This window comes from Pan paniscus, chromosome 4 (assembly GCF_029289425.2).
Source record: "Pan paniscus chromosome 4, NHGRI_mPanPan1-v2.0_pri, whole genome shotgun sequence".
Taxonomy (NCBI): Eukaryota; Metazoa; Chordata; class Mammalia; order Primates; family Hominidae; genus Pan; species Pan paniscus.
The window spans coordinates 68,162,966-68,181,468 of record NC_073253.2 but is presented as its reverse complement, the minus strand read 5'-3'; the positions used below and the strand labels follow the sequence as shown (position 1 = coordinate 68,181,468).

Below are 18,503 nucleotides of genomic sequence, written 5' to 3'. Positions count from 1 at the left end.
TACTATAAATCAAACAGTTTCAGAATTAAAACAACATTACAGCCTGCAATAAACTGTTATGTAAAGCTTAATATTTCTTTACAGTTCTTTTTTCTTTTATAATGGACCCTATTAAGATAAAACAAATGTTTTCAAAAGTATGTGAATTAATTCCTCTCCTTGCATACCTATATTTAATATTCAATTTAATATGAATATTCAATTTAATGAATTTAATATTCAATTTAATATTCAATTTAATGAATTTAATATTCAATTTAATATTCAATTTAATATGAAGTCAGATTCATTTTTTATCTTCATATTCAATTTTAGAGTTTGCTTTTCTAACCTTAGTTTTATTTTTAATAATTCAGTTTTATTGTTTCAATATGTACAGCATTTGCATAACTCAAATTACAAATAATATGTGAAACATTTTAGCTTTTCACCCATTCCCATTTCTACCCAATGGATAACCATTTTCATTAGTTTCTATCTGTCCTTTCTACTTTCGTATTTGTTTTTTGTTTTCACAAAAGTAAGCAAATTTGTGATATCTATTCTCATTCCTCCTTCTTTCTTATGCACATGTAGCATAGCATATACACCCTTTTGCACTTTGATTTTTTTTTTTCAGTTAAAAATACGTTCTGGAAATCACTCCATGACGGTTCATGGACATGTCCCTCATTCTTTTTTACAACTTCATAAAAATTCATTTTGTGGATAAACCACAGTTTATCATTTCACATAAATAGACATTTATTTGAAAGATAGAAAAATAGGCAGTAACTTGTTATTACTAACAATGCAACATTGAATAGCTTCCATTTTGCCTACATATAGAGAGATATGTCTTCAAGATGAATTCCTAGAAGTGAGGTTGCTAGGTCAAAGGGTGATTGCATATATGGTTCTAACAGTTATTGTTACATTAATCTCTTTAGAGGCTATACCATTTTGCACTCTCACCAGCACATAATAGAGCACCTTTTGCTTTTCAGAAAAAAATATTTAAATTAGATGCCCATGGAAGACTCATCAATATGGGAGAGGATTTCTGATACAATGTATGCATTTATTTATTTATTTATTTATTTGTTTGTTTGTTTGTTTGAGATGGAGTCTCTTTCTGTTGCCCAGACTGGAGTACAGTGGTGTGATCTCACCTCACTGCAACCTCTGCCTCCTGGGTTCAAGCCATTCTCCTGCCTCAGCCCCCCGACTAGCTGGGATTACAGCTGTGCACCACCAAGACTGGCTAATTTTTGTATTTTTAGTAGAGATGGGGTTTCGCCCTGTTGGCCAGACTGATCTTGAACTCCTGACCTCAAGTGATCCACCCACCTCAGCCTCCCAAAGCTCTGGGATTACAGGCATGAGTCACCACACCCAACCTGAAATGTATGCATTTAAAGCAGCTGTAAATTGCTAGTAGGTCATACATAACTGAATATAGAGGTGTGGAAAGATAAGAAAGAAAAGCTGTAAATATGTGAAAGGAGACAATGCCTGTGGATGTGGTTATTATCCTAGGAGCTGACTTCCCACTCTTTTCCTGCCTTTTCACCTTCCCAGGCCAACTGCCTCTTATCCTTTCATCATAACAATGGATTTGTGAGATGGGGAGGTGCATTTTACTCCTGAGCACCCCTTAGCTTGCCTGGCTTATGAGTGCTGTCTTTGATGTTCCCAAAGGTTATAAATCATTTATAAGATCCCTTAATCAGAACCAGTGTCTGAATTCTTTACTTACCAATTCATCCCATGAACAACTTTCTGGAAATAGCTAGAGGAGCAGAGAGGAATCAGGCTGCATTCTTTTTTAAGTGAGTGCCAACTATTCAGATTAAAGAGTATGGAACTCTCTCTTTCTAGTACAATGCCATAGAGGAAAGAAGGTCTGGGTACACAGCTGCCCTCTTAGGCAAGTGCTGCGAAGTTTGTTTCCACATTATCTCTTAACCCTTCTCAGTTTTGTTCCCAGGGGAAGAGGACCAAGTTAGCTGATAAATGAGACAGAAAAATCTCATTGACCGGGCTGGGCATTCAGGATGTAGGGGTTTTGCTTTGTAACTCTAGTTTCCATCACTCTTAGTCTTCCCAGAAGTTGCTTGATTTCAGACAGAGTATTTTCTTGTTGCTGAGAAAAGAAACTGAAATCTTGCTCTGCCCCCAATAGGAATAAACATTATAGTCTGCAGTCAGAAACAAAGCACATTGCACCTGGAAAGAACAAAAATCAAAATGAGGCATTCTGTCTGGCACAGGTCCCCCACAGATGAAACCTTGATTCCTGTTTTTCAAGGTGCTGATTTTCTAACACAAATAACTCTATCCCTGTCATTTGCAGTACTGATATGTAACAACTTTGCAGATTTAGTAATTATTTGATTATATACCATTTTCTTCACCATCGACATATTATTATAACCTTGGGAAATTGGTGGTTTTATAACTTAAACATCTTATTTTTTTATTTGATAAGTCAATTCTTCCAACATCTGAAGTCTCTTGTAAAATTTTATTTGTAAAATAATGTTTTACTTGTCTTTTCATATGGCCTACTTCTCCCTTGCAGTAAATGCCTCAAGTTGCAAATTTCCAGGTTCTACATTCACGATTCAGGGTGGGCAGGGTAACAAAAGTCTCTGCACAGTTAGAGACTCTGCAAGGCTACCCAAACAAACTTGACTAATGATAAAGTTGATACCTTATCTCCTTTGATTCACTACCTTGTATGAGCTGTTGGCCATAAACTGTAAGAGTCCCAGCACCAAATCCCGCTTAGAACCTTTATGAGGGTGAAGAGAAGGTCCATTTGCTTTTTAATATTTCTCACTTTTCTATTCCTATAGAAATTTCTTCATAGTATGTTAGTGGCTAATTCATTTTAGATAAATATTTTTTTCTCCAAACTTCTCTTTTAAAATAAACTGGGCCTGAAAACAAATTGAGTGAATGAAACATTTCTGTTTGACCAAATTCTCCTTCCATTATGGAAGGGACAGCATAAGAGCCCTGGGTACCTAGGAAAACAGGGACAAGGGAAACTGGGGGCACAACATCACCTATCTTCCAATTTTGCAAGACTTGGTGTCTGTACCAACTGAATCTGACAATGTGCATGGTGGGTTAGAAGGCCCTTTTGCTGGTAGGTTTTCCAACTCTGACACCATGGAGTTATTCTGGGATTTTGAAGTAAAAAGGAAGCTAAAGCACCCAATCAATTGATTGAAGAACTGCAATAATGAAAGGCATGATCTAGGCCCCAGTAGTTTTCCCAGTGAATATAGTAAGGCCACAGCCCTGTTGTTCTGCTCTAGCTGTAAACAGTTATTGAAACAGAAGTTTTCCTGAGCACTGCAGACTGTCTTTCTGCTGAGTGTTGCTCTTTGCTGGCCTTCCTAAGGAACTGGTGATGTGTGAGAATGAGATTGTGTTTCATCACCTCTCATTATTTTTTCCATGTTCTAAAAACAGTTGTCTAGACTTTTAGTTTCTGCCATGCCTGGCCACATTCTCCCAGCCCGAGAGAGCTCCTTGGGAGCACAGAATGAACATGACAATTTTATATTTTACTTTTACAAGCCATCTGCTCTTGCATTTGTGTGAAGACCATTGGAATCAATGGGGAAGTCAGTGCTTTGCTTTATAGGTTCAGTCTTAACAGAAAAAAAGGGAAGAAAGAAAATTCTTCCCAGTGGGAATATGTGGCCTAATTAGACACTGAATTAACCAGAGTCAATTAATTTGGGGGTATAATCTGATAAATCATTTAATACTGAACATATTGCTTGAATAGCTTGAAGTCAGTTAAGTGAAATAGATAGAGCTTACCATTAATTCCTTGGTCCTGAGATAACACTAAGGAAAATAAAAAGAAACATGACACTTCAAACTCTATAATCTCCAAACCGAACTCATCATTTTTGCCATATGACCTTTTCCACCTCCCAGGTTCCTAGCTCAAGAAACAGCACTATCATTTACTCAGTTTGCTGAAGCCAGAACCTGGGCACCATCACTTCCTTCTCTCATCCCGACGTATAATCTCAATTAATTGACTTTCTTAGAATCTCTCAGATTCATTCCCTGCTCTTCATCGTTCTTTGCTATATCCCTTATGGAAGCCACCATCATGTCTTACCTGGATATTGCAATAGTCTTAAGAGTAGTTTCTTTCTATTCTCATTCTTGTTTAGCTATCCACATTCTTCCTCCAAACCATCCATTCATAATGCAGCCAGAATGATGTCTCTAAAATAAAGTATGATCACATTTCTCTTTTAAAATCTTTTAATACTTCCAATCATTCAGTGAATGAACTCTAAAATGCCTTAGCATCTCTAATGATTCTCTCCTATATCTACATCATGGTCCTATATGGCCACTATTTGCACACGTACTGCGCTCTTCATGTTCCTTTATCACACCCCACACTCTCTCACATCCAGGATTTAACTTGCCCTTGTTTGTCTTAAGCTACATCTTAATCATTCTCTCAGTCTCAGCTAAAACTTCACCTCACCTGGGCATCATTTTCTGATTCTAGACTGAGTTAGGTGCTCTGAATTTCCTTATTAAATACTCATCACTTCTATTTGTGATCAGAGAACTTCAATTGTTGTCTTTGCCGGACTGAAAGCTTTGGAAAGAGCCTGTATCTGTCTTGTTTATAAAAAATACGAAATAATTATGAGAATAAATAAGTAAATGAACAATGCCTGGAGATTTTGCATGAATAATGGCCCAAAGTCACCATTTTAAGATAACATGAACAAAGTACAATTTACACAACAATGCACATTTTATGTGTGCAGTTCAATGAGCGTTTAAAAATATATAGACTCAGGGCTGGGCATAGTGGCTCATCCTGTAATCCCAGAACTTTGGGAGGCTGAGATGGGAGGTATGACTTGAGGCCAGGAGTTCAAGACCAGTCTGGGCAACATAGTGAGACCCCATCTGTACAGACACTTAAAAAAATAGCTAGCTGTGGTCATGTGCACCTGTAATTCAAACTACTCAGGAGGCTGAGGAGAGATGATTCCTTAAGCCCAAGAGTTTGAGGCTGCAGTGAGCTATGATAGCACCACTGTGCTCCAGCCTGGGTGACAGAGCAAGACCTTGTCTCTAATATGTATATCTAGATCTGTCTGTCTATCTATCTATCTATCTATCTATCTATCTATCTATCTATCTATCTATCTATCTATCTGTCCAGAACATGTCTATCACTACAGATAATTCCCTTATGCTCCTCTGCAATAAGTTCACCCTTCCTGCCCCCACTTTTGGTAACCACTGATATATTTTTATCACTAGAGATTGATTTTGCACATTCTTGAATATAATATAGGTGGAAAACAGGGAGTGTACTCTTGTATATTTTTTTCACACAATAAAATTTTTGAGAATCACCCATGTTTTTGCATTTATCACTAGTTTGTGCCTTTAAATTGCTGAATAAAATGTTGTTGAATGGATATGTCATGTTTTGTTTTCCATTCTCCTACTAATAAACATTTGAGTGGTTTCCAAGTTTTAGCTATTATGAATAAAGCTGCTATGAACATTTAGGTACCAATTGTTTTGTAAGGATGTATTTTTATTTCTTTTGATTTCTAATTACTCCACATGCTCACAAACATTTGATATTTTCAGTCTTTTAAATGTTATGTATTCTAATGGGCATGAAATGGTATCTCATTATGGTTTTAATTTTCATTTCTTAGGTGATGATGATGATGATGATTATTATTATTATTATTTGAGACGGAGTCTCACTCTGTCACCAGGCTGGAGTGCACTGGCTTGATCTTGGCTCACTGCAACCTCTGTCTCCCAGGTTCAAACGATTCTCCTGCCTCAGCCTCCCAAGTAGCTGGGACTACAGGCATGCACCACCATGCCCAGCTAAATTTTTTTGTATTTTTAGTAGAGACGGGGTTTCACCATGTTGGCCAGGATGGCCTCAATCTCCTGACCTCGTGATCCACTCGCCTTGGCCTCCCAAAGTGCTGGGATTGCAGGAGTAAGCCAGCACACCTGGCCCACATTATTAATGATGCTGAGCACGTTTTTATGTGCTTATTACCAATCCAAGTATCTTAATTTGTGAAACGTCTATTCATGCCTTTGCACATTTTGAGATTGTTTTTTGTCTAATTATTGAGTTGAGAAAGAGAGTTACTTAAATGTTTTTCCTCAGTTGAAGGCTTGCCTTTTCATTCTTCATTTTTTTTTTTTTACGGTGTCTGGAAGAGGATAAGGTTTTAATTTTAAATAAGTCCAATTTATCAATGCTTTTTAAAAAAGGTTCATGCATTTTTGTGTCCTAAGAATATTTTTCTACTCAAAGGTTAGAAATATTTTCTCTGAACCTTTTTTTCAGAATTTTCACAATTCTAGCTTTCATTTTTAGATACATGATATTTATCAAATTACTTTCATGTGTGGCATGAGAAAAAAAGTAAAGATTTTTTTATTTTTTTAATATTTTTTTTTTGAGATGGAGTTTCACTGTTGTGGCCCAGGCTGGAGTGCAATAGCATGAACTCGGCTCACTCCAACCTCCACCTCCCAGGTTCAAGCAATTCTCCAGCCTCAGCCTCCCAAGTAGCTCGGATTACAGGCACCCACCACCATGCCCAGCTAATTTTTTTATTATTATTTTTAGTAGAGATGGGGCTTCACCATGTTGGCCAGGCTGGTCTCGAACTCCTGACCTCAGGTGATCCAACCATCTTGGCCTCCCAAAGTGCTGGGATTACAGGCGTGAGACACCACATCTGGCCGAGAGTAAAGATTTATTATTTCCACATGCATATTCAGTTTTTCTAGTGCTATTTATTGTATTGTGTGTGCCTTCGTCAAAAACCAAATGATTATATGTGGGTTTGTCGATTTCTAAATTATATTCTATTCCATTGAATTATATTTCTACTCTGAACAGAAGCTTTTAAGTTTAATATAGTCCAATACCATACTGTTCTTTTAAGCTTTATAGTTAATTATTGAAATCCAGTTGGATAAATTCTTCAACTTTTTTCTTTTTTTTCAACATTGTTTTGACTATTTAACGTCTTTTGCATTTTCACACACATTTTAGGATGAGCATGTCAATTTCTACCTCAAAAGCCTCTTAAATTTTGATTGGTATTATAGAAATCTATAAATCAATTTGGGGAAATGTATATCTTAACAGTGTTAAGGGATCTAGTCTATCAATAAGATATATCATTTCATTTATCTAGATAGATATTCAATAATTCAGTAATATTTTATAGATTTAATGTGGAAGTCTTGTACACTATTTTTTTCTTGGTACATAATATTATACTTATTTATGGGGTACCTGTGATATTTTATTACAGGCATAAAATGTATAATGATCAAGTCAGGGTATTTGAAATACCCTTCACCTTGAATATTTATCATATCTATGTATTGAGAATATTTCAAGTCCTCTCTTCCAGCTATTTTGAAATATACAACACATTGTTGTTAACTTAAGTCAGCTTACTCTGCTATCAAACATTAGAACTTATTTCTTCTATCCGACTCTATGTTTGTACCCATTAACCAATGTCTCTTAACACTCTCTCTCCTACTGACACGCTCCTCTCAGTTGCTGCAGGTGACATAATTTCTTTCTACTCTATGACATGATTTCATTCTCCATATTATTCTTTATAATGATAACATAGTATTCTATTGTGTATATATATCCCATTTCCTTTATCCATTCATCTATTGATGAACATTTCGCTCACTTGATTCCACATATTTTCTTTTGTCAATAGTGCTGCAGAAATCATGAAGATGCAGGTATCCCTTTGATATACTATTTTCCTTTGGATAAGTAACCAGTAGAGGGACTGCTGGACCATATAGTAGTTCTATTTTTAGTTTTTTTAAGAAAAATCTGTATTGTTTTGTATTCTGGCTGTACTAATTTACATTCCCACCAAAGTGTATGAGTTCCCTTTTCATCGCATCATCACCAGCATGTTTTTAAAAATATTTTTGATGATAGTTATTCTAACTGGAATAAGAGAATATCTCTGTGGTTTTGATTTGCATTTTCATGATGACTAGCTATGTTGATCATTTTTACATATATCTGTGGGCCATTTGTATCTCTTCTTTTGAGAAATGTCTATTCATTTTCTTTGTCCACTTTTTAATAGGTTTTTTTTTTTACTGTTGAGTTTCTTGCATATTCTTTTTATTAGTCCCTTGTCAGGTGAATACTTTGCAAGTATTTTCTCCCATTCAACAATAGGTTTTCTCTCCATTCCATTAACTGTTTCCATTGTGAAGAAGATTTTTAGTTTAATACAGTTCAATTTGTCTACATTTGTTTTTGTGGCCTGTGTTTTTGAGGCCTTAACATAATATTTTTGCCTAGACCAATGTACTGAAGTGTTTCCCTATGTTTTCTTCCAGTAGTTTAATGGTTTTGAGTTTTTTTGCTTAAGTCTTTATCTATCTTTAGTTGCTTTTGTACATGGTGAAATGTAGGGGTCTAGTTTCTTTCTTCTGCATGTAGATATCCAGTTACTATAGCATTGCAATATATTTTGAAGTCAGGTAGTGTGATGCCCCCAGCTTTATTCTTTTTGCTTTAGATAGTTGAGTTCTTTTTTGTTTCATACAAATTTTAGGATTTTTAAAAATTTCTGTAAAATATAACATTGATATTTTGATAGCAATTGCACAGAATATGTACGTTGCTTTGGGTAATATAGTCATTTTAATGATTCTAATTTTTCTGATTCATGAGCATAGGATGTCTTTTCACTTATTTGTGTACTATTCAATTTCTTTCTTCAGTGTTTTGTAGTTTTCCTTGTATAGGTCTTTCACTTCCTTGGTTAAATTTATTCCTACCTATTTTATTTTATTTATCTATTATAAATTAGATTATAAATGAGATTTCCCTCTTAATTTCCTTCCCAGCTACTTCATTATTTCCACATTGAAAGACCACTCATTTTTGTATGTTGATATTGTATCTTGCAACTTTACTAATTTAGTAGCTATAAGAGTTTACTAAATTTATGTATTAGATATAAGAGTTTTTTGGTGGAGTCTTTTGTTTTTTCTAGATATAAGATCATATCAACAACAAAGAGGGACAATTTGACTTCTTTTGCAATTTGGATGCCTTTTATTTTTCTTGCCTGATTTCTCTGGCTAGGACTTCCAGTACTAGGTTGAACAGGAGTGGTGAATCAGGCATCCTTGTCTTGTTCCAATTCTTAGGGAAACAGCTTTAAGCTTTTCCCTGTTCAGTTAAATGCTGACTGTGGGCTTAACATATATAGCCTTTATTATGTTGAGGTATATTCCTTATATGCCTACTTGTTGAGACATTTTGGATTTGTACATGCTGAACTATCTTTGCCTCCCTGGGATAAACCCTACTACATTGTGGTGTATTATTCTTCTGATGTGCTATTGGATTTGGTTCACTACTATTTTGTTGAGAATTTTTTGCATTTATGTTCATTAGGGATATTAACCCATAGGTTTCTTTTTTTTTCCTTGCATCCTTGTCTGATTTGGAATCGGTAATGCTGACCTCATAAAATAAGTTAAGGAGAATTCCCTCCTATTTAACTTTTGGGAATAATTTGGGGAGGACTAGTATTAGTTTTTCTCCGTAAGTTTGGTAGAATTTGCTAGTGAATCCATCTGGTCCTGGACTTTTCTTTGTTGGAGACTTTTAATTGCCAATTCATTCTTACTACTTGTGATAAATTTATTCAAGTTTTCTATCACTTCCTGATTCAATCTTGGCAGGTTTTATGTTTCCAGGTATTTATCCATTTCCTCTGTTTTCCAGTTTGTTGTCATATAATTGTTCAGAATAGTATCTGCTGATCTTTCTTATTTCTGTGGTATCAGTTGTCATGTTGCTTTTTTCATTTCTAATTTCCTATATTTTATCTTCTCTCTTATTTTCTTGATTAGGCAGTTTCTCTGACTCTTGAGTCAGGTGCCTGTGCAGCTTCATGAAGAAGCCTGTCAGCTTCCTCAGCAGGTCATCAGTGTCAACGAGCTTATAGGCAGAGGTAGATGTGGCTTCTGATTTCTCTTGATGGACTCCAGATTGTACTGTAGCTTTAGCTGCGTCCTACAAATTTTGACATATTGTATTTTCATAATCAGTTAGAAATCATAATTCCTTATGATTTTCTCTTTGACCCATAAATGTATATCATTTTATTTGAAAATATTTGGGAATTTAAAGAAAATATATTTAATAAGACTTTATTTCTTATTTAATTATGATGTAGTCAGAGAATATCAATCTTTTAAAATTTATTGAGATATGTTTTTCATCTAAGATATTGTCTTTCTTGGTTAACATTGTATGCGTACTTTAAAAGACTGTGTTCTGGAGCTGTTAGGTATATGTTCTATAAACATCAATTAAGTGAAATTGTCTCATAGTGTTATTCAGATCTACTGTATCCATAATCATGTCTTTGGTCTAGTCATTTTATCAATTATTGAGAGGGGCTTATTAAAATTCCCAATTATGGCAGTAGATTTTTCTATTTCTCTCTTAAGATCTATAAATTTTTTATTCATAAGTTTTAAAATTTTGTTGATTGGAGCATCCATATTTAAGATTGTTGAATCTTCCTGATGATTTTATTTTACATTATTAAATGACCCTTTATCATTTTTAAAACTTTTGGTCTTGATGTTTAGTTTGTCTGATATTAATACAATTGCCCAACTTCCTTATGTTTTCAATCTATTCATGTCTTTAAATTTTGAGTGTGTCTCTTTTAGGCAGAATGTAGTTTGGTTTTACTTTTTCATCCAGCCTGACAATCTCTGCCTTTGAATTGGAGTGCTTAGGCCACTAATATTTGCTATAATTATTGATATGATTTGGTTTATATGTACCATCTAGCTATTTATTTTCAATTTGTCCTATCTTTATGTCTCTCTCTTGTTCCTTTTCTGTCTTCTTTTGCTTTTATCAGTTTATTATTATTTTGTTTTTTGCTGTTATTATCTATACATATTTTTATTATTTTTAGTGGTTTCTCTAGGGTTAATAATATATTTCTTAACTTATTCAAGTCTATTAACAGTGAATATTGTGCCATTTTACACTTCACACTTTCCAGTTCAGACATAGAATAACCTTGCAATACTCTACCATGGTTTTTCTGGTGTCTCAGTTGAATGCCTGACGTGTTACTAAGGTGTTGAACATGTCTTTCTAGTCTGGCTGGGCCAGCACTTCAATGTTCTCGGCACTTCTGGATCACTAGCATCTCTGTTCCATTCTCCACTCTTTGGTAAGCCTCACACAATTCATCTTGCTCATGTGAAGCCCTATCCTTGGTCAAAAACTTATGCAGAACTCCTCCTACCCCCACTGATGTGCAGACTCTGCAGCCCCCTCCTCTCTGGAGCTTCCAGCTGCTACAGCTTCCTCAAGTTAGCAAGACCATCTTGTTTTGCTGATTTCAGCTTGCTGGGTGTCAGTACAGATAGTCCTAGGCAGGGAGATGAGACAAATGTCAGATTCCCTTTGGTAGTTTCCATTCTTTCAAAGACTTCAGTCATGTATAGGCTGTTGTCTAGTTTTACATGTGTATAATGTAGATGGGCTAGTCCAGTACCCATTACAACATATTAATCAAAACCAAGAGGTGTTGGGCACTTTTTTGTAATGAATGTAATACGCTTTAGGGGAACAGGCTCACGACATATTTAAGTTAGAAATTTGTAGTTTAATTCCACTTTGCTTTCTATAGGACTCATCTAAGAGTCCCTATTGATGCAACTTGAATTTAAGAAGATCATAGAGGTTCTTGAAACATTCTGAAAGAATTTTATTTTTCAAATTCTGAACATTTTAGAATTTTCTCCACAGTTTCTCTAGGATTGCTTATCTTCTTTTGCCTTCTTTACTTTCTTTTTTACCTTCATGTTTTTCCTTGTCTTTTTAGTTAACAAATACTTGTGCAGCACATAGCATGGACCTGACATTATTCTAAATAAAGATCTATATCTTTATTTAATTTTCAAGTGCAATGGATGAAGTAAAAACTGGAGTGGTAGTTGCAAAGGAAATATTCCTTCTTTATCATTTGTTTTTCTTCTACAAAATAAAATAAATTATTTGTATTGTCCCCTTCCCCTGCTTCTTTTTAAGTCTATTTGAAAACGGTGAAAACAACCACCTGTAATCTTCTTTTGAAAAAATGTAGAACAATTAGTAGCAACTTCTTTTTGGTAAAAACATAGGCAATTAACTCCTTTTTATGCTTTACCTCATCCTTTGGAGACTTGGAAAAATTCTTCCTATTCCTCATATTATGTGACTAATTTCAATACAGGATAAAACCTTGTCATTTTTTTTGTTTCTTTTTAAAAACTTCCAAACTAGACAGATCTGGTCATCTAAGTTATAGTTCAAGTAGTGGTTACTTAGGGAAAAAAAAGATTTTTGAATATAGGACTAATTCAACTATTTATAAGAGCCTGCCTGGATTTTTTTTAATGTTACTTTTTTTTCTAGCTCTGGAATTGCAATCAAAATGCCCCAAGAGAAGTGTGAAAACATGACTGTCAATAACCAGATGATCTGGTCTAAAAAGTAGAATAAGTTGAGGGAAAACCAGACCAAACCAAAACATTGCCACCATTCTCTCTTATGTTCTACAGTTAAAACACCCAGTGTTTGCATGCTTTTTCTGTATCAGGACAATACTCCCTTCAGAATATATAGCATGTTAGTTCCCAAAGAACAAAGTGATAAAAAATCATTTTATCTATAGCAGCAAGGACACCAAAATGTAAGGGGACATTTCAGCCTCGACTTTGGCCTTTGCAGTGCAGATGTCTACAGATGGCAGTCCCAAAAGTAAGTTTTTACTGTGACCATAAAGCCTCCTTCCTGGTCCATGCATATAGCTGTGAGACATTTATAAATTAATTAATGGGCATATTGTTACCCTAAGTGAGATGGAAAATATTTCATATGGAAGACCTGCTCTAGAGGTGGTCTTCTTTCTTGGACTGGAATTTTTATATGCCTGCCAAAGCTAATATGCCTTTTTGAGAGTCAGAGATAGTCCTCACAGGGGAGTTGGGATCGTTGTTCACATACAGACACCACCTTAGGACCTACTCTCATGCTTTTCCCACTGCCTGAGACACTTGTCTTCCTTACTCCTTATGGCTCACATCCTCAGGTCTCCATTTAAAGGCCACCTCCTCATAGGTGCCTCCCTAAATCACCCCAATTCAAATGGATCCTCCAGATATATTCTCTCATAGCCCTGTGTTCTTGTCCTACAAAACATTTGTCACACTATGCAAATATGTCATTTTTGTTTGTTTATTTGCTTATTGCTTGTCTCTCTATGAAGCCAGGAACTATTTCTGTTTGACAAACCACAGCATCTATGATTTCTAGTATAGATACTGGCCCATAGTGGGCATTCAGTAAATACTTGTTTGCTGAATGAATGAATCACCTTTTCTCTACCTGCACCCCCACAGGGGGTATGGTAGCCATGCGGAGACAGCTTCAACAGCCAGACAGAGGAGAAGGCAAATTCATCTTATTCAAACCTATGTGGAAGACTTATAATAGCACCCCATGGAAAAGGTCACAAATATACAGGGCAAACAGTGAAAAGCATGGTTAACTTTGGCAACCAACTAAAGAAAGCAAAACCTCACACAAGCCACATTTACCAAGGCACCTGGTATAAAACCAGGGGAAAGGGCAGGACTTTTATTGCTCATTTTTTACAAACTGAGGTTTTAAAAAAGTGAGATTCTTATATGCTGGTATTAATATCTTCCTCCCTGTGAGTGGGATGATGAAAGTAACCAGTAGAGAGCAAAGTAATACCAAAGAAAGTCAGCTTACTGGGATAAGAGCTTCCAGAGTTAAGGCACAGAGGAAGGCATCTTGACACCTTCTCTCAGCTAAGTGGGGAAATACTTGCCTGAGTAAGTAGTCTCAACTGAAAATTGAGTATTCAATGAAAATATATGTATTAAACAAAAATATCTCACTATCTTTTCAGTGTAACAGGGAAATTTTGGAACAAATATGCCCAATTCTAATCCAGGGACAGCAAAGAAATTTTATTTGGTGGGCTAAGTCTGACCCATTAGCCATGGCTTCCCAAAGTGCTAGACTGTAAGAAATTCTAAAGGTGAGTCCTGGACTCAAGGAGGAAATGAGCCAGGACCAGCTATTGAAGACTAATGGACAGAGAGCAGGGAATTAAAATATTCATACCACACTGTTGCTATTACCAGTAAAACTAAAAAACAGATGGTTGTAAAAATAGAGATTTCAAATTAGACTTACCTGCTGGTACCATGAGGGCCAACTTAAGTGGGGAAGTATCACCATACAGGCAGAGTCTAGTGTTAACATAATCATTATTTTTTCCCTATCCCATTTTTCCTATCACATAAAGAACTCACTTCATTCACTCAGAATGCTTCCTTTTCTCTTTTTGGTGCTGCCTTTCATCTGTGTGATCCTTGCCCCCCACCTAGACCAACTAGATTATTGTAGGTCTTCTGCAAATTCCTAGTGTACTCGTACATGGAACATCATTGCTCTGGGCCTCAAATGCAATGGTCAAAAAAGAATATTGACTTAGATAACCTATATAGTCCTATCCTCAGAATCTAAATTCTTTGATTACTGGTATCTCTCATGATTGCATTTAGGAAATGTGGGACTCTTTCCATTTTTTTACTCAAGAAAACAGGACAACTCCAAAATCCAATTTTAACAGAAGCTGAGTCATAGACAGGCTACTGCTTTTCAGAACACTTAGTGAAAAATTGGCTTCAAGAACAGCGCTAAGTTCATAATTCCTAGTCCTGAGTCCAGGTAACTGGACCATTCATGTTTTTTAGGAAAATATGTTTTTGACTTATAAATAATTTTTAAATAACTAACAATAAAGCAATAAAAACGCAAAAACTTTGTATGTTTGTGTTTGTCTTCTTTCATAGTTTTTCTTTTTTAATTTTATTATTATTATAATTTAAGTTTTAGGGTACATGTGCACAACGTGCAGGTTTGTTACATATGTATACATGTGCCATGTTGGTGTGCTGCACTCATTAACTCATCATTTAGCATTAGGTATATCTCCTAATGCTATTCCTCCCCCCTCCCCCGACCCCACAACAGTCCCCGGTGTGTGATGTTCCCCTTCCTGTGTCCATGTGTTCTCATTGTTCAATTCCCACCTATGAGTGAGAACATGCGGTGTTTGGTTTTTCGTCCTTGTGATAGTTTGCTGAGAATGGTGGTTTCCAGTTTCATCCATGTCCCTACAAAGGACATGAACTCATCATTTTTTATGGCTGCATAGTATTCCATGGTGTATATGTGCCACATTTTCTTAATCCAGTCTATCATTGTTGGACATTTGGGTTGGTTCCAAGTCTTTGCTATTGTGAATAGTGCCGCTATAAACATACGTGTGCATGTGTCTTTATAGCAGCATGATTTATAATCCTTTGGGTATATACCCAGTAATGGGATGGCTGGGTCAAATGGTATTGCTAGTTCTAGATCCCTGAGGACTCACCAAACCGACTTCCACAATGGTTGAACTAGTTTACAGGCCCACCAACAGTGTAAAAGTGTTCCTATTTCTCCACATCCTCTCCAGCACCTGTTGTTTCTTGACTTTTTAATGGCCGCCATTCTAACTGGTGTGAGATGGTATCTCATTGTGGTTTTGATTTGCATTTCTCTGATGGCCAGTGATGATGAGCATTTTCTCATGTGTTTTTTTGGCTGCATAAATGTCTTCTTTTGCGAAGTGTCTGTTCATATCCTTCACCCACTTTTTGATGGGGTTCTTTGTTTTTTCTTGTAAATTTGTTTGAGTTCATTGTAGATTCTGGATATTAGCCCTTTGGATTAAAGACTTACATGTTAGACCTAAAACCATAAAAACCCTAGAAGAAAACCTAGGCAATACCATTCAGGACATAGGCATGGGCAAGGAATTCATGTCTAAAACACTAAAAGCAATGGCAACAAAAGCCAAAATTGACAAATGGGATCTAATTAAAGTAAAGAGCTTCTGCACAGCAAAAGAAACCACCATTAGAGTGAACAGGCAACCTACAGAATGGGAGTTTTTCTTTAAAGGAGTGTTTCATATAAGTTAAAAAACAGTTTATCCTCCTTAATTGGTTCTTGCTGCTGAGATATATTCATCCTTCCTTTTTTAGATAAACAGCTGAACCACATTCCATATAAACCTGTGCTGGGTTACAGTCCTCATGTGACATGAACAGGCTCTAAATCTTAGTGCAGGGCAAACAGGAATCACCTGTCATACTGAGTACATTTAATCAGGCTCTCCTAAATATTAATTTTCTGCTAATAAGATATAAGTTGAGGCATTGACAAAGGAATTTACATAAATTTCATCAGTTTCATATTGTTTATTTCTAAAAAATGAAAATGATTTTTCCATAAAATCTGAAACAATATTTTGGGTGTACTAGATAATGTATAGTATGTTGCAGCAATGATGTTACTAGTTACATTGTATGTAATTAGTAATTAACTAAGTTTTTGGTTTTTGTTCTTGTGGCTTATCAGGATTAATTAGTTGTTGTGTACAAATTTAGTTAATTAACTTATTAATTAACTAATTAGTTAATTCATTAATTACTAATTACATACAATGCCTCTGCTTTAAACTTGTTGGTGCTATCCCATTGTCTGTAAGATTAAAGCTCAATCAAGTTCCTTAAAATGGTTTACAAGACCTATTTTCACCTGCTAATTTCTACCTCCCTAACTTCATATCTCCTTTGCCTTGCATCATAATCACGAAAAATACCAAATTGCTAGTAATTCTCAGCTCATCAGCCATTCCTTTCTTTCTTAACTTTGGCTGTGTGCCCCTCTCTGCTTAGAATGGCTCCTTCTCCCTTCTTTGCCTGATAATTTCAATGTATCCTTAATCAGCCCCTCCTGATACCACATCTCCAATCATGCATGGTAGGTACTCCTCCTTTATGTCATTGCTGAGTTTCTATCTTTATCACTATGCAAATAAGTGTAAGTATTTAATATATGAATCTCTCTCTCTGCAACATAGGCACTTCTCAAGGTAGTGAGCAGTGTATTGTTACTCTTTGCATACTCAGTGCCATATCATTGCCAGTGTTTGGCTCATCAGAGGTGCACAGGAAATGTTAGCTGGTTGAATAAAGTATTGAATAGAGAAAAGTCATCATCTCAGATAATGAAGGTGAAAAGTACATGATAACTAATTCATGGTGATAAGCCACAAGAACAAAAAACAAAACATTATGTGATTACTTACTTATTACACAGCTTATAGTAGAAATAAGATGAGAAAATCTCTATGCAGATCATAGAAAAGAACTGAAGCTGGTTTGATATTACTTTGGTTCCTTGATTCACCCTCCTCTTCTCTACACGGCAGCCATGTCACTGTCCTTCTTTCCCTGATTCTTTCTCTGATAATCAGATCATCATTTCATGACCACCTTTTTTCACAGCTAACTTTCCTTCTTCTCAACATTTATACAATTTTCTGTTTATGCTACTGGCTTGATATTTAAGTATAACCTTGAACTCTTAGATATCTTTTCTGTGTCCTGTTTTTTCTGTTAGATCATAACCTCATGAAAACCAATGAAACCATGTTTCTGATACATTTGCTTTCTCTGTAATATCTGGCAGTGACTCTTATAGATGGAGAATATCTTGTAAACATGTAATATATTCATTATGTGACAACATTGGAGAAGAAAGAGCTAGAATTGAGAATCAAGAGATCTGAGGAAAAATACTAAGCTTTGGGACCTTGGGCAAATTATTTAACTTCTGTAATCCTCAGCTTTATGGTATGTAACAGAGTGGATGCAAGAAGAGCATGAGATCATATCTGTATAGAGCTTCATCAACTGTGAACTGCTCTTCAAATAATCAGTAATTCTCTTAGCTCATTTTCTGTTGCTGTAACTGAATACTTGAGACTGGATAATTTATAAAGAAAATAAAGTTATTTCTTTACCATTTTGGAGGCTAGAAAGTTCAAGGTCGAGAGGCTGCATCTGCTGAGGGCCTTTTTGCTGGTGAAAACATTCTGGAGAGTCCTGAGGCATTGCAGGGCATCAGTCTCTTCCCCGTGAGGACTTTGCATAAAAACTGTTGAATTGAGTAAGACTTCACCTTTTTTTGTAACACAGAGCTCTGACCCAAAGAGTCATTATCAAATCATCCCATGAACTTTAGGAAGTTTTTTAAATGAAAGCAGGACCAAAATCCAGCTGGATTTGAGTCTCAGAGCAGAGGGCATACAGGGAATAGTGATACTTTCAGAGAAACTGAGTTGAATCTTAAAGAGATAATACCAGTGGCCAAACTGTATCACTAAAATTGCTTCTTTATTAGGATTTTCTCCCTAATCTGGAAAATAATAAGGGCCCTGACA

At 35.7% G+C, this 18,503-nt stretch overlaps 1 long non-coding RNA gene across 2 annotated transcripts; it reads right to left on the bottom strand.

Annotated features, from left to right (window-relative positions):
* Positions 1-622: 622 nt before the first annotated feature.
* On the bottom strand, positions 623-18,276 carry LOC130541522 (uncharacterized). Of its 2 annotated transcripts, none has more exons than XR_008955579.1 (4): positions 18,084-18,276; positions 11,391-11,516; positions 4,133-4,242; positions 623-2,208 (listed from the first exon to the last, which is right to left on the bottom strand). It is a non-coding gene; the product is annotated as an uncharacterized LOC130541522 (long non-coding RNA). The 2 variants fall into 2 exon arrangements; XR_008955580.1 differs by lacking the exon at positions 11,391-11,516 and adding an exon at positions 3,823-3,849.
* Positions 18,277-18,503: the final 227 nt, after the last annotated feature.